The sequence below is a fragment of the Canis aureus genome, chromosome 16, assembly GCF_053574225.1.
Source record: "Canis aureus isolate CA01 chromosome 16, VMU_Caureus_v.1.0, whole genome shotgun sequence".
Lineage (NCBI taxonomy): Eukaryota > Metazoa > Chordata > Mammalia > Carnivora > Canidae > Canis > Canis aureus.
Window position 1 is genome coordinate 26,521,253 of NC_135626.1, and position 14,605 is coordinate 26,535,857.

At 38.7% G+C, this 14,605-nt stretch overlaps 1 long non-coding RNA gene across 2 annotated transcripts in view; it reads left to right on the forward strand.

Moving 5' to 3' along the window:
- LOC144286232 (uncharacterized) overlaps positions 1-14,605 on the forward strand; it is a 52,826-nt gene that overhangs the window by 9,532 nt on the left and 28,689 nt on the right. The window contains exon 4 of one of the 2 annotated variants that reach the window (XR_013354293.1): positions 7,052-7,121. The exons of the other annotated variant lie outside the window; for it this stretch is intronic. This is a non-coding gene — a long non-coding RNA (uncharacterized LOC144286232). The remainder of the gene's footprint in view (positions 1-7,051; positions 7,122-14,605) is intronic. 2 annotated transcript variants of the gene reach the window in all.

Here is a 14,605-nt window from a genome sequence, read left to right on the forward strand (position 1 = left end):
AGATCACCCAGTGCATTAGACATATTTTCTACCTTTCAGTTATGGCAGGCAAGAGTGTTGCTGAACTTTTTGCCACTGTATAATAAGGATCCCCTTTCCTCTAGTAGCCAATAACATACCCTTATTTTCTTGCAAGCCTTCACCTGAAGCCTTATCAAAAATTGTGATACCTCTATTAACAGTTTCTTCAAGTACATTGGACTTTCATTAATACTGTCTCCAAAATCCACCACCCAGTTCCAAAGTCACTTCTGCATTTTAAGATTCTGTTACAGGAGAATACCATTTCCAGGCAGCAACAGCTACAGTAATTATCTTCTTCAATGTAACATATTATTCTGAAACTTAGCAGTTTAAAAAAAATAATATTTATTATCTAACACACTTTCTAAGGATCAGGAATCCTGGGACCTACTTGGTTATGTGGTTCTGGCTCAGGGTTTCTCATGAGGATGCAATCAGCCAAGATGTCAGCTAGAACTTCAGGTATCACAAGGCTTCACTGGGGCTGGAGAATCTGTCAAAAAATATATTATATCTGAGCAACACTACCTCCTCCCTTAGTCCCAAGAGCCCTAGAAGGTAGCATCTCCCTCATATTGTTCATCTACAGGTTGTCCCACGATTACCCTTTGAATTCCTCTAAAATATTAAAAACTAGTTCTCATGTCAGACTCCCTTTACTGAATTCCCTGCCATAGGTCTGTTTTCTGTTCTGGGTCCTGTTTCATATGTTAGTCAATTAAGTCTTGTTGAGTTGAACAAAGTTTTGTTTGAGATGAACAGATTTCTTTACAGTGGGACTTTTCAGAGCTCTTAATATGCTAAATATTGTCAATCTCCCTGAGAAATCTACAACAGACAGCATTTCCCAAATTCTTTTGATCACAGGCCCTACTTTTGTTTTGTTTTGTTTTTACATGAACTACCAGCTAGGATGCAAAAACCATGAATGAGAAACATCATAGTTCAATTGGAACAATGAGCCTGTAAAGGAAAGCAATAGGAAACATGGTGAGGAGAGGGTGGAGGTTAAATCACATAGGGCAAGGTGTTTGACCTTGGTCCTATAGGCCCTGGGGAGTCACTGAAGGTTGCCTGCTATTGGGTGCAAAGTTGGAATTGTTGAACTAAACTGTTTAATCATAGCAATACCCTTTATTTTTCTTTTATATGCAGAATTACCTAGTACAATTAATGATAAAGAGAAAAGAGGATTACATTTTAAGCCCTTTTCTTTCTATTGCCTTTATCTTTGCTTCAAAAGAGTTGAAGAAACTTGGCCCAAGCTTTAGATGTCCCACATTGTTTGGCTTATGCTTTCAATATGGTAGATGAATCTGAAAAAAAAAAAAGGGGGGGGGAACCTTTAGAAGGAAAGAAAATGCTCCAACATATTCCCTAAAAAACAGCCTTGTCAGAGAAATTAAAAGATAGAGGAATTCTTTTGAAAAGAATTGGTGATATGAAAAGAAAACAGAAGTCTATCTCAGGGAAATAATGAGCTAGTAATTAGGAAGAAAATAGACATCTTTTCAGAAAAGCAATATTTAAGCGTTAGTGTGTACATGAGTTGCCTATTTCTTTTTTTTTTTTTAATTTTTTTTATTTATTTACGATAGTCACAGAGAGAGAGAGAGAGACAGAGACAGAGACACAGGCAGAGGGAGAAGCAGGCTCCATGCACCAGGAGCCCGACGTGGGATTCGATCCTGGGTCTCCAGGATCACGCCCTGGGCCAAAGGCAGGCGCCAAACCGCTGCGCCACCCAGAGATCCCAAGTTGCCTATTTCTGTAAAACAAATTACCCCAATCTTTGTGGCTCAAACAATAACATTTATTATCTCTCATAATTTCTGTGGCTGTTTGGTTCTAGCTTAGAGATTCTCATGAGGTTAAGTCAGATGGTGATTGGGGCTATAGTCACCTGAAGGCTTGAGTTAGGCTACCAGATCTGCTTCCAAGGTGGCTCACTCACACGAATGGCAAGTTAGTGCTGGCTCTTGGCAGTAGGCCTCAGTTTCTCTTCACACAGGTAAATTTTCAGAGGTCCTTGCACTCATGGTAACTGCCTTTCCCCAGAGCAAAGGACATAAGGGGCCGTGGCAAAAATTATAATGTCTTTTATTGTTTAGCCTCAGAAGGCCTACATTGTCACCTTTTTTTTTTTTTTAAGATTTTTATTCATTTATCTGAGAAAAAGAGAGCACAAGTTGGGGGCAGAGGCAGAGAGAAAGGGAAGAGCAGACTCCTTGCTGAGCAGGGAGCCTGACGCAGGCTCAATCCCAGGATCCCAGGATCCCAGGATCATGACTTGAGCCAAAGGCAGATACTTAACCAACTGAGCCACCCAGGCACCCCTACACCGTCACTTCTATAGTAATCTATTTGTCACAAAAATCAGCCCTGACTCTATAGAAGAGATTACCAAGATATGAGGATCACTCTAGGTTATCTTGGAGGCTGGATATCTTTCTTTCTAGATGCCTCTGTTAATACTCTTTCCCTCAATAAAACTAATTTTAAAATAGATACATCTTGGATAGCCAGTCATATATGCCATACTGGAAACATCATATTATCTGGTCAAATTTTAAAGAATTTCAGTTCAAATGTAGCCAGTTTTCTAGATTCTGGTTATAAAAAAATGCATGAGATTTCCTACTGCAAAAGTTAAGCTAGTCAGGAGTCTCTCAAGAATAAGGATTTATCCCAATGCTGAAATTCATCATTGATGAAGAAAAGTAGTTCGTGGTCCTGGTTTTTTATTGTTCTGCTCATTGTAAACAAATTTATCCTTTTTGGGGTGGAGGGATTGGATATATGTAATAACTGACATGCTTGATTTTACAAGGTCTCTTTTTAAAAACAGAAAATTATATAAATAATCAGTAACTTTTTTTCATTTCAAAAGCCCAGGGATACCTAGGTGGCTCAGTGGTTGAGCATCTGCCTTTCACTCAGGTCATGATCCTGGGGTTCTGGGACTGAGCCCCACATCAGGCTCCCTGTGAGGAGCCTGCTTCTCCCTCTGCCGATGTCTCTAACTCTTTCTCTGTCTCTCATGAATAAATAAATAAAATCTTAAAAAAAAAAAAAAAAACCCAAACTGCATTCATCCAAAATCTGTATCTTTTAATGTGGGATGTTACTAAAAGTATGTGACCAGAACAAAGGCTACATTTTAATTAATAAAAAGACTTATATTCTTCCTATAAGAACAATCTTGACCTTTATATAGTTTTTTTCTGAGACTATTCCAAAAGTAAACCATTGCCCTTTCCCTCAATGATTTGCCAAATAGAGGCAGGATGATATATGAAAAGCACAAACTTTGGAATTAAAGATTCGAATCCTGACTGCTAGCTCTGTGTCCTTGTGCAAGTCACCAAACTTCTCCAAACCTCTGTTTACAAATCTGTAGAACAGGCATAACATAACCAAACTGAGGATTAGATGATGTAATATAGTTATAATACTTAGCAAAGTGCCTGTCAGAGTGAGGGTTCAATGAATAATAGCTACTATTAGCAATTTGGGCAAGCAATGCTACTTCCCATGAGTTCACCTTTCAGTCTTCAGTTTTTATCTACTTCTAGTGCTACATAGCATCTGTGATTAGTGAATTTTTTAAAGTTTTTATTTTCATTTCAGTTCATTAGCATACAGTGTTATATTAGTTTCAGGTATATGATGTTGTAATCAACAATTCCACACATCACCCAGTGCTCTTCAAGACAAGTGTCCTCTTTAACCTCCATCACCTATTTAACACATCCCCCCATCCACTCCCCTCTGATAACCATCAGATTGTTCTCTATAATTAAGAGTATGTTTCTTGATTTCTCTTTTTTACTATTATTTTTCTCCCTGTTTGTTTTGTTTCTTGAATTCCACATATGAGTGAAATCATATGGTATTTTCTTTCTCTGACTTACGTCACTTAGCATTGTACTCTAGCTCCATCCACATGGTTGCAAATGGCAAGATTTAGGGGTTTTTTAATGGCTGAATAATATTCCAGTGTGTGTGTGTGTGTGCGTGTGTGTGTATGTGTGTAACATCTTCTTTATCCATTCATCAATTAATGGACACTTGGGCTGTTTTCACTATCTCGGCTATTGTAAATAATGCTGCAATCAACATAGGAATGCATGTGTCCCTTTGAATTAGAGTTCTTGTATTCTTTGGGTAATACCCAGTAGTGTGATTGCTGGGTCATAAGGTACTTCTACTTTTTAAAAAGTATTTTATTTATTTATTTGAGACAGTGCGAGGGAGCACAAGCGGGGGGATGGCAGAGGGAGAGGGAGAAGCAGGCTTCCCCCTGAGCAGAGCGCCCGATGTGGGACTCAATCCCAGGACCCTGAGATTATGACCTGAACTGAAGGCAGACACTTAACTGACTGAGCCTCCCAGGCATCCCAAGGTAGTTCTATTTTTAACTTTTTGAACAACCTCCATACTTTTTTTCATCGTGGCTGCACCGGTTTGCATTCCCACCAACAGGGTACTAGGGTTCCTTTTTCTCCACATCCTCGCCAACATTTGTCATTTCTTGTGTTTTTTATTTTAGCCATTCTAACAGGTGTGAGGTGATATCTCATTGTAGTTTTGATTTGCATTTCCCTGATAATAAGTGATGATGAGCATCTTTTCATTTATCTGTTGGCCATCTGTATGTCTTCTTTGGAGAAATGTCTGTTCATGTTTTCTGTCCATTTTTTAACTGGATTATTTGTTTTTTGGGTATTGCATGTTATACCTCTATTGGATGTGTCATTTGCAAATATCTTCTCCCATTCTGTAGGTTGACTTTTAGTTTTGTTGATTGTTTCCCCACTGTACAGAAGCTTTTAGTTTTGATGTAGTCTCAAAAGTTTACTTTTGCTTGTTTCCCTTGACAATATATCACTAATATTGTGATTAGTGATTTTAAAATGTTGAAATGAAGGAACTACCAAAATAAGAATGATTAAAAAGCTTAATTTATGGTTGTGCTGCTCCTTACTTTTCAGTTTTCTCTGGATGCAAAGCAGTCAATTCAATACTCAATTCAAATATGAACTAGACATGTCTAAAAATCTACTTTTCCTCATAAAAATGACCTTCAAGAAAAATAAGACACTGCAACACTACAAAATGATCACTAGATTGTAAATCTGGGCTTAATTTTCCCAAAGTTGGACTTTGGAAAATAAGTTTTATAAATCTTGAGACATTTTGAGAAGTATTGAATAAACTTTGGAGGTATTCACCTTTGTAGGACTCTTTCCCTCTACTTTCCAGATGCAAAAAGGGGAGAATACTTCCTCAAGTCTTTTTTATATATTCAAATGCAGAATAGCCATGACCAAAAGGATGAATTACAAAGAATAATCAGGAATCTAAATATGTACACATTTTGAATCAGCACTAAATGGGCTTGACAATTTCCGATGCGAAACTATTTCGTACTTTGCATATATTCATATGTTAACTGTTTTATATACTTTAAAAAACTTAAATAACACTTAGAAAACACAAAATGAGCAGGTCTGCCTTATAAAAAAGAAAACACAAGTAAATCAGATTAAGAATATGAGATTTTTTTAAAACATAATTTACAAAGCAGCTACAGATATTATTTTTTATTAAAAACTGTTAACACAGGGATGCCTGGGTAGCTCAGCTGTTGAGCATATCAGGGTGTGATCCTGGAGTCCCAGGATCCAGTCCCACATCGGGCTCCCCACAGGGAGCCTACTTCTCCCTCTGCCTATGTCTCTGCCTCTCTCTGTGTCTCTCATGAATAAATAAATAAAATCTTAAAAAAAAAACTGTTATCACAAAGTATTAGTATCGGCTTATATTCCTTTGTGCAACTCAGTGATGATTCATAATGGACCACACCCTATATGGATTTAATGGAATGCCATATAGCTACCAAAAATGGTAAGAGTCTCACTTATGTCTGTACATGGAAATGTGTATAGAGTAATATAAACGGGAAAGAAGAGACACAAAATAGCATATATCCTGTGATTAAACTATGAAAAATATATGCCTATATAATGTAGTACAGTGGAAAGGACAGTGGGAATCAGAAGAGCTGAGTTCTACTTGAAACACTTGGCTAGGTATTGATAACTCAGCAATTTATCTGCTTGTTCTCAGCTTCCTCAACTGTGAAATGAAGAATTTGATCTAGAATCAGTCTATAAAGAAGGCCATTCCCAGTGCTAAAGTTTGTGATTCCAGAGTTCAAAAATCTGGAGTGACATAAGTATAGCTGATTGTTTACTACCTTCTTTCCCATAAAGTTGTCTAGGTTAATAATAATTTTAAAAGGACACCACAAAAAAAAAAAAAATAAATAAATAAATAAAAGGACACCACATGTCTTCAGTAAGACATAGGAGGGACATAATATTGATCAAAAAATAAGATTAAGTAACAGATAAATTACACGATTTTATTTAAACTTCACTTAAAAAAAGAAAAAGGCAATAGGAAGTCACTGAAAGTTTTGAAATAAAAAAGTGACATGATAGGGGCAGCCCGGGTGGCTACTGGTTTAGCGCCGACTTCAGCCTGATCCTGGAAACCCGGATCGAGTCCCACATCAGGCGCCCTGCATGGAGCTTGCTTCTCCCTCTGCCTGTGTCTCTGCCTCTCTCTCTCTCTGTCTCTCTCATGAATAAATAAGTAAAATCTTAAAAAAAGAAGTGACATGATAAAAGTAGCATTTTAAACCAGACAGTGGTGTACATCATATCTGAAAACAAGAGAGAATAAAGGCAGAATGATCCATCAAAGGGTGATTGAGAATAAACTAAGTATGAAGTGGGGAGGGCTTGAACTTGGGAGGGCACATCATTTATTCATTTACATATTTGGCATTTATGGACATTCAGTGGGTTAAGTGCAGGGGGACCAAAGATATTGTGGATACACAATCATTCTCCATTTAATCTCCCAATTTAATTTCCTTCATAGAATTTATCATTATCTGAAGTTGTATTGATTTGTTTTTTTTTTTTATCATTTTGTTGTCTATTTCACCCTCCAGAATATAAATTCCTCGAAGGCAGAGAGTACCATGTATATAGTTACTCAATAAATATTTGCTGAATAAAAGAGTAAGTGAAAATTATATTGAATCTTACAGATAGAGTCAAATATATTTTCTGGCATATGTGTATGGCTTTGAAGATTCAGGCTAATTTAGCAGGAAAGGCCCTCACAGACCCTCCTGCTGTGTTTATGATACAATTAACTTAAGAAATTATTCTTAAAAAAAAAAAGAAATTATTCCTATGACTGCCCTCTTTTCAGCCTACTACTAAAGTATTTTCCAATAAATTTTGCTTCCCTTCTGTTCAGAAATCCTTCTTTCTTTGATACAAATGAAGCTAGAAGAAAGAGATTATCTGTGCTTTACTCTCAGTTCTTTCTGAATTATTTATGTCCAGATATTTGATTATTAATTTGATACAGTGATTGAATACCTGCTAGCTCATTTTTTTGCAACTTCAGTTTACAAACTTGGCTGAAGTTAAAAGTTACCAAATACCTCTCTCAAAACTGTTGGGAGATGGGACAGAGGTGAGGGTCAGAGCCAGGGAGAAGAGTTCACAAGGCCAACAATTAGCAATGTATTCTCTACCCCAATATCTGTGGTTTTTTTACTGGCTTTAGAACTTCTCACTTCAGCCATCAGACTCCAACACTCCTTTCTCTGAGCAATAATACTCGAATCTGCTTCCCTTAAAAGTAATAGCATTTCACCTTTGTAGAGCACTCGAGAGTTTACAAGATTCTTTCTACCCTCATACCCCCATGATCTTGCTTAAATCTGATTTAATCTCTTTATTCTCATGCAGGGTATTTATTACAAGCTTTTCTAGAACTAAGGGGAAAGCTTGAGTAAGATGTGGGAAAAGGAAGTTCGTAAACAGTGAGTTATGAACTGATGAAATGGTAACACCATAACCATGATGAGACTGATGCTGTTTCGACTGGCCCAGGTTCTTTGCATAGAGCTGATTTGTTACCTTCCAAGGGCTGAGGTTCTCTTTTGCCCTCTGCAGCCTGGCATCCATAATTAGTTGTGTTGGAAGGCTGACACTACTACAAAGGACATGAAGGACCTTCTTGTCTCTCAGTCTAGCTGGTACCTGGCTCTGTCTTCCTTGCAAGCTGAAAACTGGCAGTTTTTCATCTAATTTCTCCCCTCCAGATAATCTTTCCATTAACTTGGCCTTATCACCTATTAGGGACCTTGTGCTGCCTGAGAAAGAAATAACTCTTCCTTTTGTGCTGACATCTCTTCCCTAAGTTATTTTTCCTATTCTGACCTCAGACTATTTCTAAATTTTCTTTTTGTTGCTTCTGTTTTTCCAATATTTCCTGCAACTGTACTTGTTGATTCTCTTCTCATCTTGTGTGTGGGCAGCTGATAACCTGTTCTGTCCCATTATCTCAGCTTAATGATTCCACCCACTTTCTTGGATATTAATCACCAGGTGGCCTGGGAAACCATGACTTCCCAAAGTTATCTCATTATATTTTTACCAAGGCCAGCCCAATACCTTAGAGACCCTGGTAATAAAATAATAACAACAATTACCATTATTAAGTACTTACTGATATGTACCACCAGGCAATTTACACAAATGATTTTATTTAATCCTTCACACAACCTTATGAAGTTAAACTTAAACGGGTAGGTCAGCAGAAGCTTTATTTGCATAACTGTAAATAAATACCACATATAAAAGATAGTGACCAGATATGTTGGGGTATATGACTAGTCCTATACAGTAAGACTCCCATGCTCTCAGGACATACTTAATGGAGATTGTACCATATGTTGAAAAAACTTACCCTGAGTGGAGGGAGACAAATCCTGGGGTATGTTTACTAAATCTAGAGACTGCAGATAAAATCTATACTAATATTTCTTATGGAAGTTAGTTACATTGATAGCCTTCAATCAACCATCCCTCCATATATCCTTATGTAGTCCCTCCCCTCAGGGCTGGGCCTATCACTTGTTTTTAAGAATAGAATATTCTTAAATGTAGAATAGTAGTAGAAGTGACACTGTGCCTGTTCCAGGCCTAAGCCTTAAGAATTTTGCAGCTTCCACTTTTATGCTTTTAGGAGTCCTGAGTCACCATTTGATAAGTTCACATGGAGAGGGAAAAGCCCTGAGACTACATGGTAGGAAAGAGAGGTCTTACCTCGTCAGCATTCCAGCTAAGTTTGGCCTTCCAGACATGCCCAGTGAGGTGTCAGATACAGGAGTGAAGCCATCCTGGAGATTTCCAGCCTCAGTTGCCATCTGACTACAGCCATGTGAGAGATTCAAAGGAGACCAGCAGAACTGACAAGCAGAGCACCAACCAAATAATCATGAGAAATTAAAAAAAAAAAAAAAAAAAAGATTGCTGTTTTAGGCCACTAAATTTTAGGGCAGTTTATTAAGCAGTAATAGATAACCAAAACACTATTAAGTTAATAATGTTAAAGATTGTGGTTAGTAAAAAAAAAAAAAAAGATTATGGTTAGTTTGGAGTCCCATTAGATAATATTCAGTCAAGAGGCTAAGAATACTAGAATCTGGGCACTTAGGTGGCTCAGTCAGTTAAGTGTCTGCCTTTGGCTCAGGTTATGATCTTAGGGTCCTGGGATCGAGTTCTGCATTGGGCTCTCTGCTCAGTGGGGAGTCTGCTTCTCCCTCTACCTCTCCCCCTGCTTGTGCTCTCTGTCTCTCACGCTTGTTCTCTCTTTCTTTCAAATAAATAAATAAAAATCTTAAAAAAAAAAAAGGCAAACCAGAATCCTACCTTAAACCATAGCCACCCCCTCCCACCTCGAAGGTCTGGAGGGAGAAATATATACAGGAGACAGTGGCAAAAGAAAACAACACTTGCATTTTAGCTATTCTTGCTCTCTCTGATAAGGTAGTCTGAGAATACATGCCTAGAGCTGGAGGTTTATAGGGACTTTTTTTTTTTTTTAATTTTACAGGGTCAAATGAAAAATATTTAGCTACCAGGAAAGCCAGGAACCCAACTAATCAAAATAGACACTAGATGAACCAGGCTGTACCCTCACAGTGTAACTACAACTTGGCTATTCCCTCTCTCTAAGCCTGAGGGCAGGCCTGGGTTGGAGGGTCACTCAGTACTATGGGAACAAAAATAGAAGATCCTAGAGAGATCCATACCCATGTGTGATCCAAGCACATCGTGCATGATCCTGACTGCATGGGAAAATGACCTTGTCTTGGAATCTAACCATCCAGGTTAGCCACTTTTGTCAATGGAGGATGGGGGAAACAAGAAGAGTGATAAGGAAGAAACTATAGAAGTGTCCCTTTCCCTAGACCCTTTCCATACTATCTCATTTAATCCTCATAGTAACTCTGAAAGGTAGAAATTTTTCTTGCTATATTACCCGTGAGAAAATGAAATACTAGAGAGGTTGAATGACTTGTCTTAGGAATTACAGGGGTGGGTTGGAGGAGGTTGAGAAGGAGAGATGATTTTTGAGTATGGCACATTGTGAAATCACTTACATTGTCATCTCAGTTGTTTTCTGTTCAAGTGAAAAACAAAGTCAAAGGAAACTGCTGTACTCTTAGAGGCACCGAAGGAAACAGGGCCCAAAATCACCCTTTTTTGTGGCTTGATCATAGCACAGGTGGGAAGAAGTCATCTCTTTCTACTCTAGCAGAGAAGTAGCTGCATGCCAGCTGTGGTTGGTGATATGAGTCAGTGAATAGCCACTCAGAAATGCATGTGAAACCTCCCTTTTCCACAGAAATCCCTGAGAGATACAGAAGGGACCTGAGGTTCTAATGATCTCCTTGCAGAGGCTGCTACTGTCCATGTGATCTGATTGTATTGTTAAACTAGAGTGGCCTGGAGAAATGTCTGCTATGCAAACATCACATCTCTGACAGAAAACTCTATGTTTGTTCCACCCCCACATTCTCCATTCAAGTTCCCAGAAGCTTGCACTTATCCTCAAAAGATGTTTCCAGACAAGGCTTACTCAACTTCGGTTTTTCAGTAGGGTAAGATTATTTTGTTTTGTTTTGTTTTCATTTCTTTAAACTTGGCTGACCATTCTCATTCTACCCTAGGCTGGTGTATAAAAGCCAGTCATGGACCACATACCTTTTCCCATTCACTTTTCACCTGCTTGTTCTTTCTCTCCTAATCTTTGATTCTTGGCCCTCTATGCCAATTTGACATTTGCATCTCTCTTTCTTTGTGCCAACTCCACTTCATTCTCTGCTGGGTTATACTTTCTCCTTCAGGCCACTTGTACTTTGACCGCTTGCCCAGTTTTCAGTTATATTAATTCCTCTGGCTTGGTATCCTATATTGACTTAGCTGAAAATCTTAATATTAAGGCCCTGTACTGCAGAATTCCACCAGCCAATGGGTGGCATGTATTGTCCAAGCTCTGTGCCTGCAGAAAGAAAACTATCTGATAAAAACAATGGCAGAATAGGGGAAAGAGTTGTTTTTAACCTGCACTTGCTGCCACTGCAAGCCAAATTTCTACCTGCCCGCCTCTGCACCATTTTTCTTCTGGCTCCAAGAGATTTAGGAAGGATAAAAAATATATATATAACCCTTGGTTATGACAACTTTGGAAACTGTTTGGCAGTATCTACTAAAACTGAACATATGCATATACTTTTACTAAACAATTCTACTTCTAGGTACATTCCCAACAGAAATGCATACATATGTTCACCAAAAGACATGTACAAGAATGTTCATAACAGGACTATTCATGGGAGCTAAAAACTGGAAACAATCCAAATGTCCAATAGCAGTAGAACAGACAAAGAGTAGTATATTCATACAATGTGCTAATATAACAATGAAAAAGAACAGACTACTGCTATGCATGACAGACAACATGGATAAATCTTACATACACTATGTTGACCCCCCCAAAAAAAACCACACACAGAACACATAATATATATCTAATTTATATAAAATTCTAAAACAGACAAAACTAATCACTGTTGTTAGAAGAGTGATTATCGTATGGGGAGTGGTAACCAGGTGGGGACACCGGATTGGACGCTGATAATGTTTGTTTCTTAATCTGGGTACTGATTAACTAATGTGTTCACTTTGTGAAAATTCATCCAGCTGTACACTTGTGATTCACAGATTTTCCTATATATGGCCTACGTGAATAAAGTGAATGACAGAAAGAAAATTTTCCTTGCTTTCTCCTGAAAATGTAGTTCTAAAGAACACTCAAGTTTAGTGGCTGAGTAAATGGGTCTCCTTGTGTTCCTACTTGTCATTTTGAAAAACCTAGCAATTCCTATTAACCTATAAAACTTATATATTACTCTGCTATAATGAAGACATCTCTCACAGCCTCCTACCTCCAAGTGGACATCATGGTATTTGGCAGGACATGATCAGAGGTATGGCACACAGCCAACGTTATACAGATCTCCACGTATTGGTTTCCAGGCAGAATGGAAGAAACATAATCTTGGGCCTATCTCTAAGAAGGAGTTGGGGGTATTCTGGGACAAGTTAACCAGTTGGCTGGATAAGACAGCTTACAGGCTGCAGAGCATAGGGTCACAGCAAATTTGGATGCTGTCAAGGGTTAAACCTGTAATAGATGACCATAGAGATTATCTAATGAATTATATGGCCAGTGACACTAGGCAGAGAATCAGAGGGTAGATATAGGACAAAAGGATGAAAATGGAGACCATCAGGACAGAGCAAACAACTTGGTTAAAAAAAAAAGAGAGAGCAAGCATGGGAATAAGCAGCCAAAGGCTTTAAAAAAAATTATTTATTTAAGTTGGGGAGGGGTAGAGGGAGAGAGTCTTAAGCAGACTCTGCACTGTACACAGAGTCTGACATTGGGGCTTGACCCTCTCATGACCCTGAGATCAGGATCTGAGCTCAAGAGAAAAGTCAGACACTTAACTGACTATACCACCCAGGCACCCCTACAACCATGGACTTTTAATAGGGCCTTTACAGCCTGTATGGATTGGGATAGAAGTATGAAAGAGCTGAGCTGTTCTAGACAAAAACCCTATACACTTTCTACTACTATCTAGCTTCCCTTTCTGGGCTCTTTGTTTTGGTGACATTCTTCACTCATGTCCTACCTCCTAGTTTCTAGAATTTTGGTTCCTTGAACATTTCTCAGCCCTGCTGGCTTCTATAATTTGGGCATCTCCCATCATCTGGGGTGAGAAATCCCACACTTCAATAGGAGCCAATAAGCTCCTGCCCCCAACCTCTGAATCTCCCAGCCCCTCATAGGTCAACAATATCCTCTCCTTCAGTCACCATCACCCTACGAGGATCCTGGATAGAAAGAGGGTGAGGATCCTGGATAGAAAGAAAAAGAGCAGCTGGAACCAAGCAAGGCTATTTCCTCAGAACTCAAGATCTTATCTTTGCTGCTAGAGTCATCACACACCTCCTCTGAAACTCCATCCTGGTACAGTCTGTTCCCTTTTGGACCATGTTGCTGTACTTGGCAAACCTATATAAATTGGCATGGAAATTTGTAATGAGGTCCACTAGTGTTTGTCTTCCATGATGGGAATTCTTTCCTTCAACTTCTTCATTAGCTCCCTGTTTTCCCATTTGTACTGGTTCCAAACCTTGGCACCACTCTAGGACAGTAAGGGTAATAGGCAATCTATTCTGGTCTCTATAGGATGCTACCCTACCAGGCCACCTTTGTCTCATTTTATCCAATCTGGATAGAATAATCAAAATTCTCTTTGCTTCTATAGTATTTCTTGCTGTTTATATGGCTATTTGACATTCTTTTTCTTAAAAGATTTTTACAGGATGAGCACTGGGTGTTATACTATATGTTGGCAAATTGAACTCCAATAAAAATATACAAAAAATAAAAATAAATAAATAAATAAATAAATAAATAAATAAATAAATAAAATATTTTATTTATCTATTCATGAGTTAGAGGGAGACGAGAGAGAGGCAAAGACATAGGCAGAGGGAGAAGCAGGCTCCCTTTGGGGAGCCTAATGCAGGACTCAATCCCAGTATCCTGGGATCATGCCCTGAGCCAAAGGCAGATGCTCAACCACTGAGCCACCCAGGTGCCCTGAAACCTAACATCTGAACCAGCAGCAGCAATACAGAGTAATAGAAGTCTATATTTTGGAAACTGATAAAATGGGATTGAATTCCTGGATCTATCTATCATTTTCTAGCTAGAAGACTTTGGACAATTTAATCGACCTTTTTAAGCCTCACTTTTCTCATCTGCAAAATAGTGCTCTAGTCTTGAACAGTTGTTGGGAACAGTAAGTAATACTGTATGAGGATAAACTCTACCTCGTACAAACTACTAAATAAATACTGGTTGTTATTGTTGTAAGATTTGTCTTAAGAACAGGCATTAAGGGATCCCTGGGTGGTGCAGCGGTTTAGCGCCTGCCTTTGGCCCAGGGCGGGATCCTGGAGACCCGGGATCGAATCCCACATCGGGCTCCTGGTGCATGGAGCCTGCTTCTCCCTCTGCCTCTGTCTCTGCCTCTCTCTCTCTCTCTCTGTGTGCCTAT